The sequence below is a fragment of the Chlorocebus sabaeus genome, chromosome 1, assembly GCF_047675955.1.
Source record: "Chlorocebus sabaeus isolate Y175 chromosome 1, mChlSab1.0.hap1, whole genome shotgun sequence".
In the NCBI taxonomy this organism is placed as follows: domain Eukaryota; kingdom Metazoa; phylum Chordata; class Mammalia; order Primates; family Cercopithecidae; genus Chlorocebus; species Chlorocebus sabaeus.
In genome coordinates this window covers 52,444,583-52,469,830 of record NC_132904.1, presented here as the reverse complement: position 1 = coordinate 52,469,830, position 25,248 = coordinate 52,444,583, and the positions used below count along the sequence as shown (strand labels likewise).

Sequence of the window (25,248 nt, the reverse complement as noted above, 5' to 3'; positions counted from 1 at the left end):
CTAATTTTTAATGTTTGACCATAAGGTAAGATTTTATAGACTCTTTTTAACCTTTTATAATTTTTGCTAAAGAGCAGGTTGGTGCTTTAAGAAAAACCTGTTATGCTTTTACTTTAATGTCCAGTTCACAGAAAAACTGGATGATACTTCTTTAACTTTAGCTAATATGTTTATACACAGAATTTTCTTTAAAATTAACATTTAAAAACTTGCTTAAACCTTCAAAAGAATAATTTTTTTAAAACTTTTTAATGTAGGTAAAAATGTACATTCTTAACGCCTCCTTATAATCCTTTTACCAAAGGTATATTTTACTTTTCTTATACATCTTGCACATAAACTGTTTTATTTTTCAATAGTTTTACATTCAGGAGGCCTAGCTTTTAAATTATACAGCATTTTTTGCATAAATTTTTTAATGCACTTTTTTTATAACTTTTTTTTTCTTTTACAACTTTTATAGGCAATTTTTCGACATGCCTTAACTTTCTGGCTTATTACAAACATTTCTTTCTTTAAACAACCAGTTAATATATTTCAGGACAAGAATTTACCATATAACACTCCTTTTATATAAATTCCACCCCCCCCCTTTTTTTCCTTTTTTTTTCCAAAGATGATAACCATTCTTTTCCAAAGTGAACCTTTTTTCATGTCTGTGGACTAGACTGTCTAAGGCCACAATAATAGAAGTTACTATAATACATGTTACACTGTTAACTTTTAGCAAACTTTACTTTTGTTGAAAACCTTGTAAGTGTGGGATTTTAATTATCCTTTGCTATTAATAAGACCTTGTTTTGTCCAAATTAGAATTGGTATAGATGGCTTTTGTTTTTTTCCCCCCAATTACCCGGGAGGAACCATCGATCATCCTGTCCTGAAGTGAGTTCCTCCTAGGTCTGGTCAGACCTTCGTATAATAATTAAGATTTAGATCCCCTGTTAGGAAACCTGCTGGGTTAAGGGAATTTTCAGTGGTTAATGTTAAATCATCTTTCTTTCTTTCTCTCTTTGACTTTGTCTCTCTCTGACTTTCCTTTTGCCTCTGTCTCTTTTTCTCTCTCTCTGCTTCTCTTTTTTTCTCTTTCTCCTTGACTCCTTGTTTGTCTGTCTCTTCCTCTCTCTTTTTGCCTCTTTTCTTCTCTATCTCTTTCCTTTCTCTCTCTCTGCTGGTCTTTCCTTGCCTCTGCCAGCTGCTTATGCTGCTGTACTCTCAACCACTGTATGTTAGGGGCGTCTAAAACCACCTGTAACCAAGTGTCTATGTACGGGAGCTGGTCTGAGTGCCCGGGCTTACAGGTTACCTTGTGCCATACCTTTGAAACAGGGGACCTGTCCAGGCTTCCTTCTAATGGCCAACCTACCTCTGATGCTGGCCAGTCTATCTTACACAAAGTTTTAAGTTTTCCTGGTGTCATAGTACTCCATAGTCTCCTTTAAATCTTTTTTTTGAACTTTTTCAACATAGTTCCTAGTGGGGTGGGCTTACTTTGTGCCTCACCCATGTTTCCTCGAGACAAAACACTACGCTCACTACAAAACAAAGAATGGGTAAAAAGGACACACACACTTTTGTAGTTTACACCAAACCAAAATCAAAACCAAAATCGGGGTATCCAGAAATCTAAGCCAGGTTAAAACTAAAACCAAAGTATCAAGCAATCCAAGTCACGTCAAAGACAAAAACCAAAGTGCCAGTACAGGCACACTGTGAGTGATCAGGCCACGCTTCCACTCAAATGGAGTAGGCAAGCTCCCAAGACCAGTCCTGTCAAGCATTTCAAACCAAGTCACAACCAAAACCAAAGTGCCAATAAAGGCACACCGTGGGTGATCAGGCCACGCTTCCACTCAAACGGAATGGACAAGTTTTAAAGACTAGTCTTACTAAGTTTTAGATGTCCAGACTTCAAGTGCCCATTCCTTCCCGGTGTTCAGCTACTGCGTTGATCCTCCACAGGAGCCTGCCACACACTGCTTGGACAAGGCATCCCACCGGGACAAATGCCTACCTGGGAGTGCTCTCAGGAACCATGTCGCTTGGGCTGGTCGGAGTCTCCCACAGGGATGTTCCACAGGGCAGGCTTAAGCCACCTAAGGAGCTGCCTCGACCATCTGCCAATCACCTTGCTTCCTGGTCAGGGAATCAAGAAATGTAGCAGGACTAGCCGCAGACAAAACTCCTCAGACACTGAGTTAAAGAAGGAAGGGGTTTATTCGGCCAGGGACATCAGCAAGACTGCTGTCTCAAGAGCCGAGCTCCTCGAATGAGCAGTTCCTGTCCCTTTTAAGGGCTCACAACTCTAAGAGGGTGCACGTGAGAGGGTCGTGATTGATTGAGCAAGCATGGGGTACGTGGCTGGGGGCTACATGCACCGGTAATTGCATTGGAACAAAACAGGATAGGGATTTTCACAGTGCATTTCTATACAATGTCTGTAATCTATAGATAACATAACTAATTAGGTCAGTGGTCGATCTTTAATTACCAGGCCCAGGGTGCAGCACTGGGCTGTCTGCTTGTGGATTTCATTTCTGCCTTTTAGTTTTTACTTTTTCTTTCTTTGGAGGCAGAAATTGGGCATAAGATGATATGAGGGGTGGTCTCCTCAATAATTCTGTTTGCTTGGAACAGGCCAGCCTGCCAAAGCCTTAGTAAACCGACTTGTGACCAGTGTCACTGTCTTTGCTTCAAACCAGCTTTAGGGCAATGAGAGGCCATGGATGGAAGAGGCAGTGAACTTTTATCAGCTTGAACAGAAACATTCTTAATGACTGCATACTCTTGGGGGGAAGAAGAATGAACCAAATCATTTACCATCTGATTTTTTTAATAAAAGTTTTTCCTTCCCCATTATAAAATTAGCCCATGCTTGTGGGATTTATGGAAAAATAGATAAAACCATTGTGCAAAGTTCCAGCTCCCAAAGGCAACAGCTATTAGCGTTTTGCTTCATTTCTTTCTATTCTTTATTATAATTTTTTTCTTTTTTAGTATTGTGAGTATACTATGTATGTTGTAAAGATAAGTTTTTTATCTTTGTTCTTCATTTATTATAATGTAAATATTTTTGTGTTATAAATCTTATTAAACACAATTTTATAGGCACATAATAGTCCATTGAGTGATTTTCTTGTTTACTTTGGTCTTCATTTTTTTTTCTTCTGTAAATAATGCAACCTAAAGCTTTTTTAAAAAAATTAAGAGTACTTTCCTTTGGATAAAGTCCTAAAAGTACAATTACAGGGCCTGAGTGTGATAATTAGCTTGTTTATCATCAGTAGGTTAGAACTGATAGCCAAGAAGAAATGATTGCTGTTAAGTCTGAGTGATCCCTCTGATAGGTTGCTTGGAAGTTAAAACCAACATTGTGAGGCTGAAAATTTCTATTTGCTTTGGGCTGGAAGGGCCAGGTTACCTAAGAGATAGGATGGGAGGGTGATGGGTCAGGGAGAGGAGATTTCCAGCCTGGCCAGTAACGTGCTCAGAGGCAGGCCTTTGTTTGAGAACGTTCTCTATGGCCATCTTTCCATCCATGTATGGCCCTGTGTATCACCCGTGTCTACTCCCTTCTGACAGAGCCCAGGGTGTGGCTGCCTTGGGAATTGCCATCCTTGAAGCTGCCTGGGAAGCACCGCCACCATCCCCTCTTCCCCTCTGAGCCCTAGCCACGCCTGTGTGAGACCCAGTGGAGGTCTGGTCAAGAAATCTCTTTCTCTTGCACACTTTTCTCCCCACCTCCCAGCTTCTGAGTTCTTGGACTTACCCCGAACTTGGCAATTACAGACACATGGGAGGTAATTGCAAGACAGTGGGCTGAGTGCTGCAGTAGATGCATTTAAGTGGAACCCTCAGGAGACATGGTGATTTCAAGCTGGGTCTTGAAGCCAGCAAAGGGATCCCCTCCCACCCATTTCCCCTCCAGGGCAACAAGAGAAGGGATGGGCTTTGGGAACCTGAGTTTCAGCTTGGCTTTGACAGAGTGGGTTGGGCTGATGCCTCAGGGGCTCAGTTTCCTCTACCTGCATTAGAAGTCAGTAGGCAGGTATCTTATTGCATCTCTGAAGAATGGATCTGAGCCAGTTGGAGCATGTCATTATCACACCTGACACCTCAGGGAGTGTTTCTGGGGAGTCACTGGAGGAGGTGGATGCTCTCCCTGGGAGGGATGTGTCAGGGCATTTATTTCATCATTGAATCATACTCCTTTCCATTCACTCATTCCCTTATCTCTTTTAAAATCCAGAGGCAATGCACCTCTTCTACTCTGAAAAGCAGCCTGGCTCTGAGGAGCTGTGAATGAGGCTCTTCATGAAAACGCAGCCCATCTCCTGGGGATGATGATGAACTACCAAGCGGCACGGTTGGGGGCCTGTTTCTGCTCCCTTGGTGACACGAACCCAGGTGGAGCAGACTATGTGCTCGTTTCTTTCCAGGATACATTCATAGGCAGAATCGTTAGTCTGCCAATTGCAGTATTACATTGACTTTTCAATTCACAATGATTATTCTGAAAGTTTTTGTCTTGGCCAGCATGGTTTTGGCTGTGGGATGTGTTGGGAGCTCCTGATGGGGATGGGGAAGGAGAGAGGAATTCAGGAGGGGTCTGTAGTTCTAATCACCATGTTTAGGAAGCAGGGCACACCAGGTCTGTTGAAGTGGACAGTGAGATGGCAGGGTGCAGAGATTCTGAGCAGAGAATTCTTGGCATCTCTTGAGTGCCTGAGTCCTGAATCAAGGAGACTCCTCAGAGTCCAGGGTGAGGTCTCAGATTCAGAGACATGGGGACAGAAGCTGGCAGAATGTAGCAGGCAGGTTACGACCCTAGCTGAGTAGGTAAGGGGCAGAGGCTGCTGTAGTCTCTATATGGAATCAGAACTCCTGGCCCTACAAAGTAGAGGTCAGTGGGGAGGCTCACAAAGGGACCCTGGTTCTTGCCTCCCTCACCCCATTCTCCCACACTTGAGACTTGAAAATAAACTTTCCTCTCTGTTGGGAGGGGTTTTCCTATTTACTATGAGGCTGAGCTCTCCCTGGCTCCCAGCCCTGGTGAGGCAGACCTGCAGATGACAGGTAATTAATAATGACAGCTGGGAGAAGTTGGGGCAGCAGGAACCAACAGTTTTGATGCTGTTTGCAAAACACAGGAGGAGGGTAACACAATTCCATTTTAAAGCAGCTCTCAGGATATAAGCAAGTCCTGAAATAGTCCCATGTAAGGAGTAGCAGCTGCCTCTTGGCTGAGTGTTGCAAAGCCTCTCTTGGTGGGCTCAGCAGCTCCTTCAGCACATGCCCAAGTTCCCAGAGAACAGAATGATCCCTTCACCTGCATTTCCTCCATGGCCATCATTACAGTAAATTGCAAGGCTCTCATGATGACTATAGAGAGGCAGATTGATTTGTTCCTTCTGATTGTCACTGTGCTGAACGTGGCTGGGGTGATGGGCACCCAGATTTCACACCTTATAATGGCCCTGCCAGGGTGGATGTTAGCACAATTGGGACCTGATGCTTCAATAAATCTGAGACATTCTGCTGTGGAGATCAAAGTTCAGAATTGCTTAAATTGGTGTTGGAGCAGGTGGGAAACAGGAGTCCAGGACCATGAATTGGCTAGATGGCAATTGTCGTTCAGTTTGTGAGATACTAATGTCACCTCTTCAGATGATATGACATCGATTTAAGTAATTTGGGCTTCCAGCTACCTAGCCCTTTCAGTATTACTGGTTCTGGGAAGTGTGATTCATGGTTTAGCTTATGCTCTTGTGTGAAAAAGAAAAACAGCACCCCTGCTTGTATCTCTAGGGTTGGAAGGTTGTGTTTGTGCAGGGTTGGTATCAATGGGTTATCAGTTTTCACGTGAATGTGGATGACAGTTTCATCTCCTACCTGCATATGCTGCTAACTCCCCAAGCTACACTTCCAGCCGTGACCTCTCATCTTCACTTCAGACTCATGAGCATGTGTGTGTCACGTCATTGTCACTTGCACACAGAAATGGACCTGGATTTTAACACAGAGCACGGAATTCCCAAAGACTTCTTATGAGCTGGGAACGTGCTCTGCCTTCTGATGGAAGCTCAAGTCCAGAGGAGAGGTGGTCTGATCCATTTGGAGGAGTGGGAACTTTTTTAATATAGCTGCTTTATTGAGATACAATTCACCCATTTAAATGACATAATTCAGTGGTCTTTAGTGTATTCATAGTTGTGCAGTCATTGCCACAATCAATTTTAGAGCATTTTCATCATCCCAAAAAGCAACCCTGTACCCATTAGCAGTCACTCCTCCTCCCCTCCCCATTTCCTAACCCTAAGTCATCACTAATCTACTTTCTGTTTCTCTGGATTTGCCTACTCTGGACATTCCATGTAAATGGAATAATATATATTGTTATAATAATGGAATAATATATAATATATGGAATAATGGAATAATACATGGAATGGAATAATATATGGTGTTTTGTGACTGGCCTTTTACACTTAGCATAATATTTTCAAGGTTTCATCTATGTTGTAGCATGTATCTGTACTTCATTCCTTTTTTGTTAAATTTCCTGAGGCAGAGTCTTGCTCTGTCACTCAGGCTGGAGTGCAGTGATACGATCTCAGCTCACTGCAACCTCCGCCTCTTGGGTTCAAGCAATTCTCTTGCTTCAGCCTCCCAAGTGGCTGGGATTACAGGCACCTGCCACCAGGCCCAGCTAATTTTTGTATTTTTAGTAGAGACAGGGTTTCACCATGTTGGCCAGGCTCATCTCGAACTCTTGACCTCAAGTGATCTGCCTGCCTCGACTTCCCAAAGTGCTGGGATTACAGGCGTGAGCCACCGCACCTGGCCATTTCATTCCTTTTTGTGACTAAAAAATATTATTTGAATATGCCACATTTTGTTTATCAGTTGATGGACACTTGGATAGTCATACTTTTTGGCAATTGTGAATGTGACTATGAATTTTCATGTACAAGTTTTGGTGTGGACACATATTTTTCTTTGTCTTAGGTATATACCTAGGAGTATACACTGAAGTGTATTTTAAAATTTTACAGAGTTCAGTGCACATGTCCTCAGTCCTGAGCCTTATGAGATGTCTGACTGTTAACCCCAAAAGGTGCACACTGGATCTCCTTCTCCCATTTTTTAACCTTGACTGGGACACCAGAGACGTGCTGCATCTTGTATTAGGTGTGTTTCATCTTGCAGAGTGGTTGTGCTCCTGAACTATTTCCTGTGAAGAAAATTGTTACAATCCCATTACATCACTGGCTTTTATTGTTAAGTTGGAAATTGTTGGCTGGAAACAATTCTAACCCCAAATTGTAAAAAAAAGAAAAAAAATACCAGAAAAGTAGCAAAGATTTACACGTAAGTGAAACGTAGACCTTCTCGATGATGTACCATTATTTTTCAAATAATACTAGTATTAATAACAATAATAATGTAAGTACATCAGGGACAAGCACTTATAAAGTGCGATTATGGGCCAGGTAATGTGGTAGCTTTACATCTGTTGACATATTTGGTCTTCCTAACAACTCACAAAATAGGTATTAGTATTATTAGCATCTTAGCCCCTTTACAGATGAGGAAGCTGAGGCACAGAGAGGCCAGGTAACTTGCCCAAAGTCAAAACTAGTGTACTAGTTAAGATAACATTAGCTGCTATAACAGATAAGCCCCAAGTTCTTGGAAGCTTAACATAATAAACTTATTTCTTGCTTACAGCAGAACCTGGTGGCATTGTTTTTGATTGAGTTGTCTTCCACATGGTCATTTAGAGATCCAGGCACCTTTCATCTAATGGCTCTACCTTCCTGAAGGTTTTTCAAATCCTTATCACTCAGCTGGTGGGTGAGAAAGAAAGCGGGGACTCAGTGGGAGGTCTTGGGGGACCAGCCTGAATGTGGTATATGTCACATCTGCCACTTCGCACTAGCCAGAACTTAGCTATGTGGCCACACCTAAGTGCAAGAGAAATATAATTTTGTTCTTGGCCCTGGGGGAAAGGAAATGGGTTTGGGCAAACACATATTTCATTTTGGCACTGGTAGCAAGTGGAAGACATGAATTTGAACCCAGACAGTCTGGCTCCAGAAGCTTGCTCTTGAGTGGCACACTCCTCTACCTTCCTCTGAACAGTAGCTCAGAGGTCTGGGGAAATGTGTGGTTGTACAGGTTTTTACTCAGTTTTCTTCCCACATAAAACTGTATTTGGTTGCCTGGATGCTGTTGAAGTCATTGCTTTTTAGAAAAAGAGAAACAATAAAAACCAGTATTAATCAAGTGTTTACCCTATGCCAGGCACTGTTCTAAGCATTTCACACTTTCTATTTTATTGAATTTTTACAAAACCCTATGGGATAGGGAATTACTATTTTCATTTTTCAGGTGAGGAAACTGAAGCAGAGAGCTTGGTACCATGTCCAAGGCCATATTATTAGTAAGAGGTATCACTTGGCTTTGAATGCCCCCACACAACTACTGTGCCAGGAAGGAATTGAAGGGAAGAAGAAAGAAGATGAAAAATCCAGAGCCACAATTCGAAGTCAAAACCCAGCTAGTTGTTTGAATCCTGCTTCAAACAAATCAACTTCTACAAGTCACTTAATGAGACTATCAAGAAAATGTAAACACTCATGGGAGATCTGATGATATTAAGGAATCATTGTTAAATGTACTGGGTATAAGAATGATGTTGTGGTTATCTCACCAAAAATGTCCTTATCTTTTCAAGGTACATACTGAAATGTTTGTGGGTAACACAATAAAATGTCTAGGATTTGCATCAAATAATGCAGTGTAGGGGTCAAGGTAAAGATGGAATCAAGAGTAGGTACAAGTTGTTCCTTACTGTAGAATGGTGGTGGGTTTGTGGAGGGTGGTGTGGTATTCTGTCTACTCTGGGTATATCTGAAATTTTCCATTATGATTACAGTCACCCCCTGTATACACAAGAGATAGGTCCCAGGACCCTTGTGTATACCCAGATCCGAGCACACTCAAGTCCTGCAGTCAGCTCTGTGGATCCACCTATATGAAAAGGCCCTACGGGCTGGGCGTGGTGGCTCAAGCCTGTAATACCAGCACTTTGGGAGGCTGAGGTGGGCAGATCACCTGTGGTCAGGAATTCGAGACCGTCCTGACCAACATGGTGAAACCCCATGTCTACTACAAATACAAAATTAGCCAGGCATGGTGGCTCATGCCTTTAATCCCAGCTACTGGAGAGGCTGAGGCAGGAGAATCGCTTGAACCCAGGAGGTGGAGGTTGCAGTGAACCGAGATCAGGCCATTGCACTCTAGCCTGGGCAAAAAGAATGAAACTCCATCTCAAAAAGAAAAAAGAAAAAAAAGAAAAGTCCCTATGGAAGTTTTCCCATGGGTTTTGCATCTTGCAAATACTTTATTTTTGATTTGTGTTTGGTTGAAAAAAATCCACATATAAGTGGGTCTCACAGCTCAAACTGGTGTTGCTCAAGGGTCAACGGTATAATTAAAAAAAAAAGACTTGAATGAATTATGAGTGTAGACTTTCTGTAGTCCCCAGATAGTAAACTAAGCACCAAACGTGTTTACTGAAGAACAGCTTTACACAGGTCTTCAGGGACTCTGTTTGGGAGCCGTTGGTCAGCTTTTGAACTCTGATTCTGAGATACTCCTGGAGGCAGTGGTCAGTGCCTGGAGAATCGAGCTCCTGAAGATGAGCCCTGGAGCTTCTAAAAGTTAGAAGCACAGGCTTCTGGGTAATGGGGAGTCCTGGCCAAAGTCTGGGCTCTGCCCTGGCCAGATTGGCTCAGCCTGGGTTAGTTGTTCAACCTATGACACATATCTTGCTTGAAAGGTACAGTGCAGCCCAGACCCCAGCTGCACTTTAATTAAACAGTGAAAATCCATCAAAGACTCGGCCTCCTCCACTGGCTAGTTCTCCTGAGTCCCAGGTGAAGCTTGCTCATGGCTGGCCAGGAGGACCTCCCAATTCTCCACCTAAAATCAACAGCCAACACTTGGCAGCCCAGCTTCTGACCCAATGCAAATTAAGCCTGGCATTTGGAGATGGTATTAAGTGTCCTAAATCAATATTTTGGAGGCAGAATCAGAATAATTAAAACCCTGCTTTCCTATTCAGACCATTGGAATATAAGATTTTCAGTTCACTTTTAAAACTCAGAAGGTTGAAAAAGAAAGATTATTCTTGGCAATGCTCTGAGCATAGTTTATTCCATCTTCAGCATCTTTTCCTTTTATTTGTATACGTATCCAACATATGTCAAGCACCTAGGGACCTCCATGTATGATATCACATTTAATCCTTACAGGAACCCTGGGAGGTCCCAATTTTACAGATGAGGAAACTGAGACCCAGAGAAGTGACTTGTCCAAGATCTCTCAGCTATTAATTGGTAGAACAGGGATTTCAATTGGTTTCTTCATACCAAAGTGTAACTCTTTGCCCACTATAACACAGCTGGCTTTTCTGAAGTGTTTTTCATTCATCAATAATAATTATTAATAATGATAAATCAACAGTGACAATAGAAGCTGTTTAATAATTTACCATTTCTCTAGTTTTTAAAGGTGCTGGCAGTTTGTCAGGTTTGTCCATTTGTTCAACAAATGTTGATTGCGAGGCAAGCCTGGGAGGGAGTTGTCTGGGCCGTGGAAGCAAAGTGCCTGGTCCTAGCACACACTGACTGTGTCACCTGGGACAGGTTCATCATTCTCTCTGAGCTCCAGTTTCCCCCTCTGCAAAATGGTATGACTAGCAGCTGTCTCATAAGGTTGTCTTGAAGATGAAAGGAATTGATACTTGTGAAGTGTTTAAAACAGGGCCTGGCTCTCAGTGGGCATTCCAGAAATAGGATCCCCTGCCAGGCATTGCCCAAGCTTTATGTCTTTGCTCACATGGAACTTCGTCTTGTTCACAGTACGTTTAACCAGTTGGTGTTATGACTTATATGTGTATTAACCTAGCTAAAACTGTTTAGGTTTATGGTAAAACAGAATTTTTAAAGGGTAGAAATATAAACTGAAAAGTAAAGGCCCCCTCTTTTTTACTTCCAGGCTTTGACAGTAGTAGTGTAGCCTGTCAGAAATACTTGTTTTGTTCTTTCTTCCTTTATCCTTTCCTTTCCTGTCCTGTCCTGTCCTTGTTTTGTTTATATACAACTGCAATACTATTGTTAAGAGTGTTCAGCGGTTTATTCTTTTTCACGTACCTATTTGTCCTGGGTATGTTTCACATGGGGATTGACCTCATTTTTATAAACAGCTTTGTGCCTTGCTTGGATGTGCCACTCAGTGCATAAAGATGTTTACCAGGTTCCCTGTTGGTGAACATTTAAGTTTTTTTATAGGCTGAAAGATAATTTATTTAATCATACCTTTCTTTTATTATTATTATTTTTAGAGATGGGGTCTTGCTATGTTGCCTTTGCTGGACTTGAACTCTTGGGCTCAAGCAATCCCCCTGCCTCAGTCTCTCCAGTAGCTGGGACTACAAGCATGAGTCACTGCACCCAGCTTAATTTTTTTTTAGTATTTTGCTACTCTGAACAATGCTGCATTAAACATGCTTGCAAACAACATTCTACACCAGTTTATCTGCACAATAAATTCTTAGAGGTGGAATTGCTGAGGCAAAATGTTTCTAAGTTTGGATTTTGCTGGATTTTACCACATTGCTCTCCAAAAAGGAAATGCTAGGGAAGAAAAACACCTATGCACATTTTAGTAAAACTCTTATTCTTGTTAAGAATTCAGTCTTGAAAAGAGACAGTGGAAACGAAAAGTTATCCCGATCTCTAATCTTATTGGAGATACTTCTCTTTGCCACACGTTTTTAGGCAACAAATTCTCAGACTCCTAGCTTCAGCATGTTGATCCAGACAGGATGTTCTGGATTTCAAGGCGAAATCCTGTGTGTTCTTAACCATCTCTCCACTCCCAAGTCTCCTGCCCCCGTTTTCTGGGGGAAGGTCTATTTTTTTTTTCCTTCAACTTTGAGGATAAACATTTAGAGATTTCACACTCCTCTGGATGCGGAGGGCCAATTTCTGACTAGAGGAGGAAGTCATGGAAGAGCATCCACATGCAGAGGTCTGAAGCCAGTGGTTGCTAAGTGTTTCACTAGCCTAGCACAGGCCTCTCTAACCCCCTTGAATTCCTCCAGGCCCAGGAACAGCTGGGCCCTGCCAGTGTCCTTCCCTCTGCTTCCAGTCCATTTGGCAGGGAGAAATGGGACTTGTTAACAGGCTGATTTCCTTTTAGGGATGACTGCTTCACCAACCCCCAGCCAACTAGGAGCAGACACCCAAATGATGAAGATAATAAATTACATCCAAAGCCATGGTGAGGAGGGAGTGTTGAATGACTCACGAGCCCCTCCATCCTCCTGTTACATTCCAAGAGCTGCCTTCCTTGGGACTTAGATCACTCCCTGAGAACAACACCCCAACCAGGCTGCAGAGGAAGACCAGCTGCTGTTTGCTGGCCTGCGTGACAGTGACCAGGTGAGGGCCCTGGCTGGAAACAAGTTCTGGATTTTTATTTTGGCCTGGTCTTTTGAATAGGCTGGTGACCCTGGCTATTGTAAGAGCCCTGACTGGGGTAGGCACAGGAGGACAGGGGTCCCTAGAGGCTAGACTGTGAACCCCTTGTAAGAGCAGAAGTGAGATACAGGGCATTTCTACTTTTATAAAGGGTTCACAGTCTAGCCTCTAGGGACCCCTGTCCTCCTGTGCCTACCCCAGTGTCCTGGAGGGAGACAGACCTAATAGCTTGGTGACCTTGGGCATGTCAGTTCATTTCTCTGAATCTTGGTTTTCCCATCTACAAAATGGGCATAAGAACTCCATACCCGATCTCTAGTGTTAATAATTAAGGAGCTAATTCATGTTATGTGCTTGGCATGGAACTGAGCTCATATAAAGCACTTAATATTACTTGCTGTTGTTACCACATATACCACTCCTCTTGACCCATGTTGCAAATAAGACATTGGGAGATATGGTCTGACTGTGGCTGTCACCCATGCCCATTGCTTGTGATAATAATAGTGGGCACTTACGTAGAGCTTATTGTGTTCCAGTGCCTTGTATTTTTTGAATTATTTAATCCTGCTGAGCCCTGTAAGTAACTATGAGATAGGTTCTGTTTTTATCCCCATTTTATGCATGAATAAACTGAGGCACAGAGAGATTGAGCAACTAGCCCATAGTTAGTAAATTGTGGCGCCAGGATTCAAACCAAGATTGTTGGTTCCAAAATCTATTTTCCTAACCATGATGTCATACTGCCTCTCAGTATATATTACATTTCTATAGAAAAGTTTTCCAAACATAGCAGTCCACTGACATTTACTTTTCTCTTTTTTCTTGCATTAAAAAAATGTTTTTTTCTTGTAATAGCTGTAAAGCATTATAAAAAATTTTGAACATATGGAAGTATAACAATATTTTCCCGCAGTGCTACTACCTATAGCAGAGGGGCAGTTCTTTTTTATATCCAGTCTTTGTGGACTGTGATGGCCTACTGTGTGTGACTGCTACGCAGCTTGTGTAACCTGTAATTCTCCACTGGAGTTGGACAGCAGTCAAGCTGGTCTATACTCTGTTCAACTAGACAGTGCTGTGGTACACCCTCCTGAATGTCATAGCAATATCAAACTGCTAAATATTTCTAAATGCTTATTATAAGTTCTTGTCTTATCATGGATAGGGAGCAAACAGTTCCCAGGCTGATGCTGGTCTGCAGATCACACTCTGTGTAGCACTGACCTAGATAAACACTGTATTTTATCATATTTATTTCCAAGTTTTTTTGTGTATATTGTTGTTTTTAGCTTGTGTATACTTTTTGATTTTTTTCTTGTTACATTTTCCATTACAATGTTACAGTAAATAATGCTTGTATATCTTCTTTAGTGACTATAATGTAAATAATAGGTGCCATTTGGAAGATGTACCATAGATTACCAACCTTTTCCCTCAGTGTTGGAGCTTAGGTATGTTTTCAGTTATTTGCTATCATAAAAATACATTGATAAAGTTTTATTTAAATATTTTTTCCATATTTAGTGTTACTTCTTTAGGGTAGATTTTCCAGAATGGAATTTCTGGGTCAAACATTATGAAGGCTTTAAATTTCCTGATAGATGGCAGAAGGATCACTTGAGCCCAGGAATTTGAGACCAGCCTGGGCAACATAGTGAGACTCAATCTCTATTAAAAAATAAAAATTAAAACATAAATAAAAATTTCTTGATATATATGCCTGACCAAATTCAAATTACTTTTTAAAAAGGATGTGCCAACATATGTTCCCAGCAGTAGTCTATGAGAGTGCCTATTTATCTATATTCTTTTCAGCATTTATTATTATAATTTATTAAATTTGCTTGGTGGAAACAACTTTAATTGGTTTTATTTGAATTTCCATGATTACCAGTGAGGTTGAAAGTTTTTCGTGCATAAACCCATTTATATTTCTCCCTTTGCTTTATAATCAGTTGGACACTAGAATAAAAATGTATTACTTTGAGTAGATGTCAAAGTACTTCAGATTGGAGGGCAAGTGAATGTGTGCAGAAAGTCTGTGCATATGGACATACCTTATCTCCACTGTCTAGATCCTTCTCCTTTTCTCTGCTCTCAGAATGGAGGAGTACTTTTATATGACCTTGATGGTCCTTGTCTTTAGAAAAATGCACTTGAATTCATACCAAATACTATGCATCGATAATGTAGCAAGTGTATGGGACTTTTCTTGAGTATTTCCAATTTTTTCTTCAGCCTTATTAAATTTTTTTCTTTCCCTCCCTTTCTTTTTTGTGAGTTGGGCCTGTTTTGTATGTTTTGTAAGTATAACATACCAGTTTGAATTAATCAATTTTTGCAACTGTTTTGCATCCATTGGAATTTCTGACATATTTTTGTTAATTATAGGGAAAGCAAGAAGAATATTTGAAATCTGGGTGACTTTAGGAACTTCTAGATGCCTGAACACAAACATTTAACTGTATTCCCATGTGATCTGTGCTATACTAGTAGTGTGGGCAAAGTGAGGCCTGAGGAGCAACGTAGGCAGCTGGGGCTGGAGTCTGGCAATAAATGTTGACCTGTATTTCCCTTAAAGAGACTTTGTGAGGGCTCATTTGTTGTTTAATAACATGAGGAGTTGTTTATCAATAAGACAGTGATTTCTCAGCATGCACCAAAGTGCACCCTTTCAAAGTGTGTGCCACTGCAGCGTGTAGCAGGACCAGGGTATTCCATCACGGTCGATTCCCACCTTAACAAGCCTTGGGTCCTTTCCCTGGGCTGGTAGATATTTTTAAGCAAAACAAAAGAGCATACTTGGAATCTGCAGCGACCTCACAGGCAAATAATTAAAAGTGGCTAAAATATGTGGATGTCTGTTTTACATTTAGGAAAGCTATGTTAATAAATATCTACAGAAAAAATGTATTATGCTCAAATTAGTTTGGAAAAAGCAAGGTTAAAGGGGCTTCTTTTCCTGCTAAGGCTTAACACACTATTTCAATTTCCAAAGAAGAGGCAAAGATAGGATTTAATATGCAGTTTTTTCAAAACTTTTTTTTACCGATGGGATCCTATTTTTCAAAAAGCACCTACTAACCTCTTGCACAATACCATTCTGCAGCACACACAGACAATGGAGCATGCTGGTGCCAGCCCAGCGTCTGTGGCATTGATGTTCACCTTGGTCATGAATCCTGTGAAGTTGAGGACATTGTACTGAAGTATAGAATTATCTGTGAAGTGGCAATGATGGTCCCTACTTTAGAAAGGGCTGGATTTGAAATCCTGTCACATTCCCCAACTTTCCTTTGTGTCCAGTGACAGAGCAGTAACATTTAGGGAACAATAGGATTGGGAAACCATGATCGCGGGGCAGTCTCTGATGACACTGAAAAAATGTTTTTTCCTTTTACTAAAATAAAACAATCAAGACAGCCTAGTATGTTAGGATATTTTATACAATTTACAGTACCAGTGCAATACTTACTGCACAGTAGCTAAGGTGTAATATAGACATGGGACTGTGACTGTGCCAAATCTAGACTTTGCCACTTAATTACCTCTAAGCAGTTAGTCAACCCGTCAGAATTCTCAAGTTCCCCAACTAGAGAATGTGGATAATTTCACCCATTTATAGGGTTAATAGAGGGATTAAAAATTCATGTAAAGTGTTATAACCTCATGTATGAGTCAAGGCCCTGGGAGGGAACGCTTTGCACACTCCATGGAGTGATCGAAGAGAGTAGTGGAGGGACCATTTACAAAGAGTGGGTTTGAAGGGAACCCATGAGGGTGAAGCACCCCAAGGCAATAGCAGGGAGCAGTGACTACCCTTAGATAAGAGGTAGGGGGTCAGGATATTGACCAGCAGCTGGGGAGAAAGCTATAGGCACAGAAGAGGGCCTCAGCAGGAACTGTGGCCCTCAGAAGAGCAAAACAATTACTGCCAATATGTGTCCCAGCAGGGAGGGAACCAGGGAAATAAACATCCATTATTCCTGATGTCATCCGTTGGCCAAACCCAACCACAGTACAGAGTGGATCTGGAGGGGCAAGTGGATATTTGGCATAGTAAATGTTAACTAAGGTTGATGGGTACTATGCAATTAATTTCCTTTTTCCCCCTTGGTCACAAGAAGTTCTATAGAATTGCTCTTACTGTATGTGTAACTTTTGGAAAATTGAATATTACTTAACCTCATCGTGCCTAAGCTTTTTCTGTCTCGCTAAAGGAGATACTACTGGTATATTCCCATGATGTAAGTAAGATAATGAGTTAATACATATCAAGTGCATAGGACAAATAATGTCTGACCCATAGTAGGCTCTCAATAAATGTGAAGCAATGAGCTGTTTCTCTTCGCAGTTTCAAAGAGATGTTGACATGTACATTCTGCTTTGTTTCAGAGACTACGCACACATACGTAAGAAGGAGCTTATTTTCCTCCTAGGTCTGGCCTTCTGTCAGAAAGCTGAATGCCTTTCTCATTTTGTTACTCAGTGTGGTTGGGTCTCCGTTCTGGGCCTCAACTGAGTCTCAGAAATCCAAATACATTTTTCTGATGCTGATGGTAACTTTTCTGTAATGTACTTGGCACGGCTGAGAATATGTCGTTCTCATTCCCTCTCTATAGCCTGTGGTTAGCCCTGCCCATGAAATCTTGGTACTAAAGCACATGTTATCAGCCCTGCTGGCACATGCCTCACTGCCTCCTTCCTCACAGGGGCCAGCACAGGGTAGCTCGAAGGGCCTGTCCCCTCTTCTCAGTCTCCTTTCTCACTCCCTTTTTCCCAAGACTTCATTGTGAAACTCATACTGTATTCTGCCTTGTCCCTCTACCATTTCTATTTATCATAACAGGAGGAGGGGGAGAAGGAATCTTCTTGCTTTTCCAGTTTTGCCAGGAGCAGCCTGAGTCCTTGGTTTTGAGGTCACTAGGATGGGGAGCAACAGGTACCCTGATTAGTCTCCTAGCAGGTGATTGGAAGCCTACACAACCTTCAGGGAATCTGAAGGCTTTTGCATGGTGACAATGGGAAGCCCCCAGCCTTCTCTGTACCCAGCCAGTGCTCTGAGCATTTCCACTGTGTGTGGGAGGTTCTGATGTGGTGGGACCCAGAAGGTAGCAGGCCAAATACTTGAGGTATGTGCTCAATGTTTAGTTATGAGGAGAAACTGACGTTACATTAACAAAGCCAGTAAGCCGGTTTCTTTATATTCAAAATAAGAGATTAGATGTGTTTATTTCATGTCATTTTCTGCACTAGGCAACGTCTTAGAAAATATAGTAAAGGAGTTAAAATGTAGCTACTCAGATACATTGCTCATTCCCACCAAACAACTCTAATGTCTAGGGTTAGTTTGGTTTCAGACTTTCAGCTGACCTGCACCTCCCAACATCAGGTTCTGTCAGCCAGCTGGTTTTGGGGTTGGTGGCACCTCTAGTTACACCTTGCACCTTGCACTTTTGGCAGTGTAAATATGTTCATCCAAAGTAGCTCTCAGAGGGGAGTGTGATTTCTAACCCTCTCTCACCTAATGCGTTCTCTTCTTTGACAGAAATGGAAACAATTTACACTTTACCAGATATGGAAGAAGCAGCATGTAGAAACCTGAGTTAACTGGTACCATATTTCCAATTTATTCTAGGGATATTTCAGCGTTTTTTATAAACTCGCACCCCAGGCAGCTGCCCAGTTGGCTCACCGTTTAATATAGCTCTTTTTTTTTTTTTTTAATCACGGAGAAATGCTTGGATAGGAGGCTTGCCAGGACCTCAGTAGTATGGCCTATGTGTAGTCTGTTTATTCATTTTTTCAGCAAACACTGGAAGTTATCCCAGCCTGCATTACCATCAGGTCTTAGAGTTGCAGATTTTAGCAGGATATTCCAGGGTGCCAGTGCTTGGGAATGAAAGGCTCATGATTTGGGGAGATCGGTCCATTTGTTGCAGGGATGCTGATAGAGCAGGGCCCAGTTCCCTGGGGATGCAAAGTAGGGCATGAGGGCCCCAAAAACGGTCCAGTCCTAAAGGGATTCAAGAGTACACTCAGTCTGACTGGGCCCAGAAGGGAAGAGGGAAAGCTCTTGGTGCTAGGACCCAATCAGAGCCTCCACTGAAGCAGAATTTGAAGTTGCTGGCAGAAGGAGTTGCTTTTGTATCCTAAATCTTCTGCAGTTGGGCTATCCCTTCATGGGCATGGGATGGCAGGTGGCCAGAGCCATGTGCCAATAATTAGATGGGGACTGGAGAGGCTGCTGAGACTGAAAGAAAGCGTTGAATTTGGCCCCATTTAGGGTAGCGCGGGTGGCCCTGTTTGCTTCCAGCTGTGGAGCTTGAGTCATTAGGGGTCCTGGCCAGATGCTTTGGACACGTGGCATAGCCCAGAGCACTTTCGGTCCTGGCATCTGACCCTGGCCATCCTTACATCCTCATCTTTTCTGGAGCTTACTGACCCATTGTCTGAAGTCACTGAAAAAAGCTGTGGAAGGCCAAGGAGAAAACCCTGTAATGTAATTGACATGGTTCTCCCACGGTCCATATGGGAGCAATAGTGAAAGTCACTCACATGTGTCTAGTTTTACAGTTTACAAAGGAAGGAATCTGGGCTGTGTCAACTACCAGCTGGGTATCTAGGTGCAACTCACTTAAACCCTCTTAGCCTCAGTTTCCTCATTTATAAAACAGGTAATAAAAGTCTCTGCCTGGCCCATCTAATGGGTTTTTCATTTGTGAGAATAGGCTTTTTCCTTCTGGGCAAGAAAAAAGAGTCAGAAGGCAGAAAGGAACAAGAACAACAAAAAGGTGGGGCTGGGACAGGTCCAGAGGAAAGGCCAGGAATCAGATTTTTGATGTGAGATGGTAAAGAAGTGTGCTCTCTTCTTCAGATTGCCTAAAATTGCACCATATACCTTTGAGTGGGCATTGAAATTGCTTCGTTGAATTCAAATTGCATTGTAATTATGTTTTCCCTGATTACAAATTTAACACATGCTTATAGGAAAAAGTTTAGAAAAATATATTGAGTATAAAGAAAAGCCAGGAGTGTTGCCTCATGCCTGTAATCCCAGCACTTTGGGAGGTTGAGGGGGAGGATCACTTGGGCCCTGGAGGTCAAGGCTGCAGTGAGCCATGAGTCCACCACTGAACTCTAGCCTGGGTGACAGAGTGAGACCCTGTCTCAAGAAAATAATAATGAAGACAAACATTAAAATAAACCATAGTCTTTTTGCTGTTAACATTTGGATATGTTTTCTTCTCTTTCATTGTTCATATATCTAATATTGTAATAATAGAATTAGAGCTAGACACGGTGGCTCACCCCTGTAATCCCAGCAATTTGGGAGGTTGAGGTGGGTGGATCGCTTGAGGTCAGGAGTTTGAGACCAACCTGGCTAACATGGTGAAACCCCACCTCTACTAAAAATACAAAAATTAGCTGGCGCAGTGGCGGGTGCCTGTAATCCCAGCTACTTGGGAGGCTGAAGCAGGAGAATTGCTTGAACCTGGGAGGCAGAGGTTGCAGTGAGCTGAGATCCTGCCACTGCACTCCAGCCTAGGTGACAGAGAGTCTCTCTCAAAAGAAAAAAGAATTGGAATCATACTGTATATTCAATTATGCGACCCAAGCTTTTTCAGTGTTATTTATACATGTATATGTTTTTAGCTCTGAAATCATACTGTGTATTAGGGTTACCCAGAGAAACAGAACCAGTAGGGAAGATACACACACACACACACACACACACACACACACACACACACACACACACAGATTTAGTTTAAGAAGTTGGCTCAGGTGATTGTGGAGGCTGGGAAGTTCAGAATCCATAAGCAACCCAACAGGCTGGACACTCAGGCAGGAATTAATTAATTCTATTGTTTTATGATAGAATTCCATTTTCTCTGAGAAATCTGATTTTGTTCTTAAGGCTTTCGACTGATTGGATGAGGTCCAACCACATTATGTAGGATAACCTCATTTACTTAAAGTCAACTGATTGTGGATGTTAACCACATCTACAAAATACCTTTAGAGCAACATCTAGATTAGTGGTTGATTAAATAACAGGATACTGTATCCTAGCCAAGGTGACATATAAAACTAAACTATAACATGCTGCATACCCCAATTTTGTATTTTGATTTTCTTTTTTACTTTACATGTCATGAACATTTTCCCGTAACACCAAACATTCTATAAGAATTTGATATTTAATGACTATATTGACTTTTCATCCAATGGCTTTCTCATGATTTATTTAAAATTTCCACATTGTTAGCTATTTAGGTTTTATCTGGTTTTTATTATAAACATTCTTACTGCCATCTTTTTGTGCATCTTCTTCTTATGTATGTCCTATTAGTCCCTAGAATATATTCACTAGCATGGAATTACTGGGTCAAAAGGTATGAAAATTTTAAGCTTTTAATGTACATTGCTAACATTTCCCTGGGGTGTTGCTACTCAAAGTGTGATCCTTTGGTCCGTACCATCAGTATCAAAGCAGATTGACTGTTTTGATGTTTAAAATGTGTATATCTGTGATATATTAGCATATGGAAATATCAATTCCTTGGGAGGCTGGAACCATCTTTTTTAAGACTTATTTCTGATGTTTCGGTTCTACCTTGCATGTCTTCAGAAAAAATAGTGGATAAATTTAGTTTTCTACTGTAGGCATCATAGATTGAACTGACGCTAGGGAAAGCCCATAGAAATGTACACTGCTGTTCTTTGGAGCTGAAGCATAGAGGAGATAAACCATGAAAGGATATTTTTAAATGTTTCATTTAAAACATGCCCAGTAAACAAAGAGTTCTTTCCAGCCGGCTTTTTAAGGTGTTTTTTGAAATCAGGAAACTGTAAATATTCAGTCTGGGGGCATGGGAAAAGGATTTCTTAGGCTCCAGTTACATGACACAGTGTCCAGTTTTTTCTCCTCGTGGTCTCTTCTCACATCCTCCTAAATGTCCCCAGCTGCTCAAATGATCACCAGCACAGAGGAAAGCAGTTTGATGCTCTAAGGCCTGAAGTATTAAGTTCTCCCTGCGTCACCCTCAGGGTGTGCACGGCTCAGCCCTCTTGAAGGACCTTAACGTGAGGACAGAGCCCTGACAGATGGCTTTGAGGTGCAGAGGTGTTTTGTGATTGGAGGCCTTTTTGCACCTCATAAGGAGTAGGTCTCCCTGCCATCTGATCCATCCTGCCTTCCAGGGCTAAAATAAGTCTTCCTAAAACACAGGCTTGTCTCTTGTTCCGGAACCTGCAATGAGTCCCCATCCTTTTAAAGAGGAAGTGTAAATTCCTTAGTCCACGTTTAAGGACTCGAGAGTCTGGCTCTTACTTGGCTTTGTTTTCCTTTGCTTTATAATAGCAATTTCTACTGACTGTTTTTCACATGTGTCCTGCCAATTCTAAGATCTGCACCTTTGCTTGGGCATTCCCCTGTTGTCACCACATGCCCCCACCCTGGCCTGGCCCTACTTATTAAATCCAGCCACTGCGACCCCGTTGTTTCTCAAGTGTCTGGCCCTGCAGCCTTCCTGTCGCAGCAGTGAACCTGAGCTCATATGCTTCCTGGTGCCGCTGACCCTTTCACGTTTGGGGTTGGTTTTCCCAACTTGATTGTGCATTCCTGGTTTGTGGTGACCACATCATCTCCTGTTCTCAGCCCTCTCGGTTGGCTGAGCAGACCATACCTAGTGGTACTGATTGATTGGGCCACAGCAACCTCTCAGGAGGACTCTGTCTTGGTTTCACTGCACTTCAGGAAGCTTGGGACTGCTTGGGAGCTGGACCCAGTGTTTTCATCCCTGTGCCTCTCAGCCAGACCCTATGATGAAGAGGTCAGGGATGGTTCCTTCGGAGGCTGGGGTGTAGAGTACATCCTTTGTTGGAATCCCAGCTAACTAGTTCTGGGAAGTTGGCTGTATCACTTAGTTTTTTTCATTTATCCAAGTCAGAACTGCTCACTTAACAAATATTTCTTAAGAGCCTATTATGCACTAAGCCCTGTGTTAGGAGTTGGAGGATATAGCAGTGAATAGGGTAGACTAGGTTTCTGATCTCATGGACTAGATAGGCAATATAAAACAAGTAATGATAATTTTAGATAATAGTGGCTTGGTGGGAAGCGGGTTGGTCACTTCAGAGCAGATGGCTAAGGAAGGCCTCCCTGAGGACAGGGTATTTCAGCTGAGATTGGAACAATGAAGTGGGACTAACTATATGATCTTGGGAATGAATGTTCCAGAAAGAGGGGTCAGTAGGTACAGCCACGAGAGTTCCAGGAACCAAAAGGAGGCCCCCATGGCTGAAGCATGGAGGAGGCCGAGGAGGATGGTGCTAGGTGTTGCTCCAAAGGTAGGTCCCACAGGGCCTTGAAGGGCTACTGGAAGGCTGTGGATTTTCCCAAGGACATATGGAAAATCATTAGAGGATTTTAGCAAGTGAGTGAGCAGTTCTGGTTTCTCAACAGTGCCTGCTTCATTGAACATCAAATACAATTAAGTAAGATGATATATATAAAATATGCAGTGGTGTGCCTGGTATATAGAGGTGCTTCAGAAGACGTAATTATTGTTTTCACATTTTGGAGACAGAATGGTTAGCTCCTACAGTTTGACCTTAAAATCTGGGATTTGTAGTAGGCTAAATAGTGGCAGCCCAAAAGTGTCTGTCCTGATTCCTGAACTTGTAGATATGTTATCTTACATGGTAATGGAGAATTAAAGTTGCAGATGGAGTCAAGTTTGCTAATCAGCTGACCTTAAAATAGGTAGAGTTTCCTGAGTTACCCAGGTATACCAAATGTGATCACAAGTGTCCTTAAAAGTGGAAGAGAGGACAGAAGAAAGAGTCAGAAGGAGGTGTGACTATGGAAGAATGGCCATGGAGATGTGATATCACTGGCTTTGAAGATGGAGTGAGGGACCACAAACCAAAAAACAGGGTGACTGCTAGAAGGTGGGAAAGGCAAGGAAATGGATTCTCCCCTAGAGCCCTCAGAACAGAATGCAGCCCTGCCAACATGTTGATTTTAGCTCAATTTCTAACCTCCAGAATTGTGAAATAATAAATTAGTGTTGTAAGCCACTAAGCGTTTAATAATTTGTTAGAGCTGCAATTGGAAGCAAGTACGAAGTTTTTGCACCAAACATTGTCAACTGCAGTTTAGTACATTCCAGCATTACCCATGACCCATGCAGTTTTAATTCTTTCTTGAGTTCACTGTCTATTGATTGGTACCTGCTACATGCCAGGCTGTCTGAGACAGCATCTTTGCTTTTGCAGGGTTGACTATCTAGTTGCTGTTGTTTTCTGTAAACTCTAGGAGTACCAAATTCCAAATGTGCCTCTAGGTGGCACATAGTAGCCTCTCAAGTACACCGGTGAAGTGACTCCCACTTTTCATTGATCCAGGAGGGCAGGAGAGACTACAGAGCTCATGGTAAGGGATTAGGCTCTCAGCCCTAAGCCCCTCTGGGCTGGGCCACCCAGGCCCCGGGACTGCAGGGCAGGGATCAGGTTTGCCTTGTGCTGGCCTGGGCTTTGCTTGAAGTCCCCCTATCTGCCCTTTCCTCATCTTCAGGGCTCAGCCCACAGGCCTCAGCTCACAGGCCTCCTCCAGGAAGCACCCTTGCCTGCTCCGGGCCACAGGAAGCATTCCCTCCAAGGTCTGCCCTTCCCCTCTGGCAGGGACTCTGGGCCAGTTGCTCCATCTCTTGGGCTGCAGTTATTTTCTCTTTACTGTCAGCTCCTGTCTGTGGAGACGGGCCTGTGCCAGGCGTACATTTAGGGGCTCAGCAATGCCTGTGGTTTGATTGGTTGGGGCTAGATCCGAAGGGTTGCTATGCGAGGGCTTTTGCTTTATCCTTTTAGGGAAGTTCATTCTCTCTGGTTGCTTCTCCTCCTCCTTTTGGAGACATCACTAGAAAATCTTAGCAGCAGGGGCCCAGTGCCTACGCCAGCCCATCTTTCACACTGTAGCTGCCAGAATGTTCATTCCCAAACCCAACTCTGACCTAGTTCCTCCTCCAGTGGAAAACTACTGAGGATCCCTTCTCCCCACCCCATCTATAGCTATGGCTTTCAGTGTTAAAAAGAAAGAAAGAAATGAAACTTGGGTGGACCCTTCTTTTTCAATGAAGTATTGCATGGAATGTTCATCATTAAGCATGTGGACTCTGGCATCACACAGACCAGGGTCCAAATGGAGGCTCTGCCACTTACCTGTATGACCTCAGGCAAGCTGTCTAACCTCTCTGTACCTCACTTTTCTCAGCTGTAGAATGGGGATGTGACACTGACGATCATCCCTAGTTCATGAGGCTGTTGTGGAGATCAAATGTGATAAGGTCTGTACAGTACTTGGCAGAATGCCTGGCCTGGTATAGCTACCAAATAAATGTTAGCCAATGCTACTAGAGCATAAATTAATTTTCTAAGTTCTAATTTATAACAGTTGTAAAGCCCATCAGTGACAATAATTTGGCTGTTTGGATGAACAAAGGAGTTTTAAAAACAGATTTCACTGTTTGTTAGGTTGCTGCAAAGGTAATTGCAATCTTTGCCATTTTAATGGTAAAAACCGCAATTATGGCTGGGCGCGGTGGCTCAAGCCTATAATCCCAGCACTTTGGGAGGCCGAGACAGGCGGATCACGAGGTCAGGAGATCGAGACCATCCTGGCGAACAC

The 25,248-nt window shown here is 42.5% G+C and overlaps 1 protein-coding gene across 2 annotated transcripts in view; it reads left to right on the top strand.

Annotated features, from left to right (window-relative positions):
• PARVA (parvin alpha) overlaps positions 1 to 25,248 on the top strand; it is a 161,712-nt gene that overhangs the window by 15,671 nt on the left and 120,793 nt on the right. Inside the window, exon 1 of one of the 2 annotated variants that reach the window (XM_037999686.2) lies at positions 12,424 to 12,515. The exons of the other annotated variant lie outside the window; for it this stretch is intronic. The gene's annotated coding sequence lies outside the window, so the exon portion shown is untranslated. Of the gene's footprint in view, positions 1 to 12,423; positions 12,516 to 25,248 lie in introns of those variants that run through there. 2 annotated transcript variants of the gene reach the window in all.